At 39.4% G+C, this 4,604-nt stretch overlaps 1 protein-coding gene across 1 annotated transcript in view; it reads left to right on the top strand.

Annotated features, from left to right (window-relative positions):
• MOSMO (modulator of smoothened) overlaps positions 1 to 4,604 on the top strand; it is a 35,641-nt gene that overhangs the window by 19,051 nt on the left and 11,986 nt on the right. The gene's annotated exons all lie outside the window — the stretch shown is intronic.

Here is a 4,604-nt window from a genome sequence, read left to right on the forward strand (position 1 = left end):
GTGGGTGGGCTGTCTGGGAGTAGTTGGATGTTTTAACATCCTCGCTAGGCATGTTGGCCTGTAATGTTTATTTAATGTTAGTAATAAACATTTGGCTAAGGATGTGGTTGATATATAGAAGACAAAAGTGAGGAAGCTGTTGTCAAGGAATATAAAGGGTTGCAGATGCATTTAAACCCAAGGAATAGCATTTTCTCTAAAATGATGGGAAAGAGTAAGGACATTTTCAAGTGGGGACAGTAGGGGAGGACAGAGGAGGAGCAGGTACCCCAAGGTGTATGAGCAGGAGCAGTTCCGAGGATTTGTACATGTTCATGAGACAGCGTAACTGCTGAGCTCTGTGACCTTCTAATGTTGGAGCCCCATATCGTTCACTGCATCGTGCTTTTACCGTATTAGTTGCTTCTTATGCTGTGGTAAGCTCTTCACAGCAGTGGCACCTCTCCTTTGTCCATCTGGCATGCTTGATCCTGCATATTCTGGCAATGAAAGAATAGATGAACAGTGAATAGCCATTATTATGCTACTGCTTTCCAGCCGTGGTATTGCTGTGCCACTTTTAATAATTCAGAAGTGATGGAGAAGTGGGGGAGTGAAAGGGCTGCAGCAATCTTTGTTTCTCTCAGTAGCATGTGATTCCTCCTTGGTGGCTCTGTAGTTACCACGGAAACAGGAGAGGGATGGCACAGCACCAACAGGGCTGGAGTGGGACTTGTGGGTCGGCTCTGTGGCAGCCACACATCTGTGCGAAGGGGAACAACTAGGGCTTACCTTTCTTTGGTTTGGTGCCTTTTCCCCTCTTTCCCTCTGTGGTTTTGTGAAACTATTGTTAAACAGGTGATGCTCCCAAATGTTGGTGTATTTGTTAAAGAGTCTTTTTATTAGTGATTCGAGGAAAAATACACATTGTCAGAAAATTACTGGTGGTCTGGACAAGTTGGGTGAGGTAGTGTAGGAATATGATCATGAAATCTTTCACTGATATGAATTGGAATTGTGGTTATAGTCAAACTGACACTACTGGAAGGTTGTTTAATGTGTTTGAAATGCAGTGGCACTTTAGGGAATAGATTTACTGGAAAAGACTAAGGACCTTTTTACCAACATTTGCTTAGTGCTGCATTCTCTGTTCTGATCAAGGCTGAATCTCATTTTTAGTAATTAGAAATATATCTCCTAATCACCTCTTGCACTAGCTGTACTCATCTGCATAATGCCAGTCTTAGAAGCTACACGGGGAGAGGCATATGAGAGAAAGGGAGCAGCCCCCCGCATCCCAAGGTTGTCCCTATTACAGCTCCTGATGCCTGTGCAGTGCAGGGGCTGGCTGGTGGAGTTACTCTGCTGCACATGCTTTAGGGCTGTATCCATCTTCAAGCTGCCTAATCTACTAGCATTAGCTGTGCTATTTGTTTTGTACCTGTTAGGTACTTAGATTTTCAGTAATCATTCTGGAATTGTTCTGAGGGAACAACTGAAAACCTCTTGGAACTTGGTGACTGGCTTGAGATGGACTGTTAGGCTATTCTCTAACTACAGGCAGGAGATTGATCAATTCAGTATCTGTCCCTCCCTTTAGTGATAGACTAGATGAGGTCAAACAAGATTTTCTGTAACAACTTAGTTTGTGAGCAGCTGCCAGGCAACTATTTGCCTGATTGCTTCAGAACGGGACCAAGACAATAAAATACTGTGTAAACCCACTCTTCTTTTGAATTTTGTGGCAAATAAATACTCTTTTTCCGCACCAGAGACTTCTTTTTAAGTCTGCATTTAACAGATTTGTCACTATGGGAGCAAGCTATGAGGCTTAATTTCCTTCTGCCCAGTTTATGTACACAAGGTATTCTGTATAGTGAACTTTAACTAAATTTATGAGCATGTAATGAGGTTGTTTCTCCCAGTTACCTTTGTGAAACCTTTAGAAGCAGTTATCAGACCTTCTCTTGCCCCCCATTTGCCTCCCTAGAGTCTGCAGACTCAAGGTTCAAAGCCTTGAATATGGAATATATCTCCTTAGAATTGGTAATCCACAAAGCAGAGTTAAGAGAAAATACGAAATATTTGCTAACAAAAGCTTGACCATAAAGTAGTTCAGTGTTTTTCCTCCAAAATGGTAGATCCTGAAATTTAATTACTGATGCTTCAAAACTCTCATTAAAAAAAAAAAAAAAGAAAGAAAGAAAAGTGGAACAACAGAAGAAAAAGAGTTGAACGACATACTTGGATACCAGAAGTGATGTTTAGGAAACCCTGCTCCGAGTTGTTACTTGCAACTATCCCTGTGTCCTGTGTCTTCAAAAGGGATGCTACCCTGGTACTCAGAATTGAGAGATTTTTGTTCTATTTTTTTTCATTTTCAGTTGTGGGTTTGCTGTTGGGTTTTTTTTGAGAAAAGCAGCCTTTGGAGAAGTAGATGTTGACAGCAAAAAAATTGCACTGAAAAATAGTAGTTCAAGATGGAGTTCTCTTCTCTTTCCTCCAGATAGGGCACTGCTGGGCTTAGCTTTGGTCCTCTCTGAATCTGACATGTTAGATGTGCTCCTGTTAATAGAAAAATGTCTTCAATATAAACTGCAGATTGCATCTGAAAGATTAGTTAGTTGTCTCTTTCTAATACATGCTCATCTACAGCAACTGTTCTTCAGTTAACACACAAAATGGAATGGAGTCCAGCGCAGTGATTCTTATCGCTGTTGCTTTTGCCAAAGTTAAAAATGCATTAAATTATTGCCACTGAATTCAGGAGAGGTCTCTGAATTCAGAAAACATCTATTGAGTGTGTGATGTCATTTTTATGAAGTCATTCTTTACATTAGAATTGCAGTTTAGAAAAAACTGACTTCCAGTATAATAAAATTGTTGTTAAATCCTAGTCTTGCAGAGTGATTGAGATTAATTTCCTGTTCTATGATACTGCAGTGAATAGCCTCTTTATCCCCAAACTACAGGAAACTACTTAGTGTTTTGTGTGAGGTTCTGCAATGTACGTATTGTTTCAGGGAGCTTGACTTTTAAGGACACATGCCCTTCTGCCCCAGTGGCTGGTGTAAAATGAAAATATTGCAGGCTACGAAAAGACAACTGAGAAGCAGTTCACGTAAAACTGTACCGTACAGGTATGTGAGCTGTCCCAAGTCTGCATGGCTCAGTTCTGTGTAATCCTGGTGCGCAGCAATGGTGGAATTGCTGTATATCTGGAGTAGAAAATGGCTCTTTTGTTTTGACACTTTTTTAAAGGATTGTACTTTTGGTTGAAAATTCATCTCTGAATCTTTCAGTTGACGAATATGTAATTAAAAGGATTTTTTTTCAATAGGGCTACAAATTTTTAGTCTAAACAAAGGTTGCAGGAATGCTTCAATGGAACTGATTCAGTAATGTTTTTGTTCTTGGTTCTCATCCTCTAGGAGGTATCAGAAGTACTACATCTAATAAAACATGATATTCTGACTCTTAACCCAATGATTCTAAGTTCAGAAGCTTATTCTGCATGTGCTCATTGATGACGTGTAAGCAGACAGGACTGAACACTTGTAGAAATTGGCTCCAGGGTGCTAGGAGGTGCATGCTAGAACTGGTTACCCTTTTGACTATTGGCTTCTTTGTTGCATGGGGTTTTTTTCTTCAAAAAGAAGCTAAAAAGTATGACAGTTGTTCTTCCTCCAAAAGACACGCTAAACCTAAGCTTCCAAATCCTGCTGTAATTGTTTCTAAGTTGCCTTCTTTTTGTTTTAAACAGGCCAACTCTAACAGTATTTGCTTACAATAACTTATGGACGAAGGTGTTGACTCTAATATTCTGCACTGTTGTTTCTTGCTCCTAATTTAGATAAAGGACAATTGTGATTATTTAGGAAAAGAGCTCAGAAGAAGGGACAAAATTGAGAAATATAGGACTTAATCTTTAAGAGACACTGGAAGAAATGGATTTTAATCTTGCATGTTAATTTTGGATTAAGAGAACTATTAAAGCTTACTAAAAATTCTTTATGAGTCTCAAAAGCACTGAATTGGATTTTCAGTCAGGTTGGGGTTTTTTTAATTATTTAACAGAAAATACCTCATTTTGTATAAAACTTTATGGTTCCCTTACCAGTCTTGTCATTTTTCTAGGATCTTTTTGTGTAGATATCCCAGTTTGTGTGTGTAAGTAACTTGTTAACTGTCAAAAGGATTGACCAGTCCCTTGCATAGAGGGACTCTTAAAGAGTTATTGTGGGTTTTTTTTATTTATTCTTAAAATCTTGGTATGAATTAAATGCAGCTTTTGTTGCAAGACTCTGAAGATTAAAGCTGTATTTACAGATGAGAGAAAAAGGCATTAGACAATTAAAGGCATCTGAGCAGGCTGCAGCTCATTTTGTTAGATTATAAAAGTATTTCATCTTGCACAGATGAGGGAGTGATCCTCTGTACAACTCAGCTACCACTTTAGCTGATATTGGCAGGCTTTACAGGAGTGCTTTATCCTTTTGATTAGACCTTGATTGCCACTCAACCAGATACAGCTTGCAGCCATCTCACTTCAACTTGTGCAAGTGTATGATGAAAGAACATGAAGATAGATGTTTAAAGCATAGCCCCCCCCCCCCCCCCCCCCC

This window comes from Athene cunicularia (assembly GCF_003259725.1).
Source record: "Athene cunicularia isolate RWA chromosome 14 unlocalized genomic scaffold, athCun1 chr14_part1, whole genome shotgun sequence".
In the NCBI taxonomy this organism is placed as follows: Eukaryota; Metazoa; Chordata; class Aves; order Strigiformes; family Strigidae; genus Athene; species Athene cunicularia.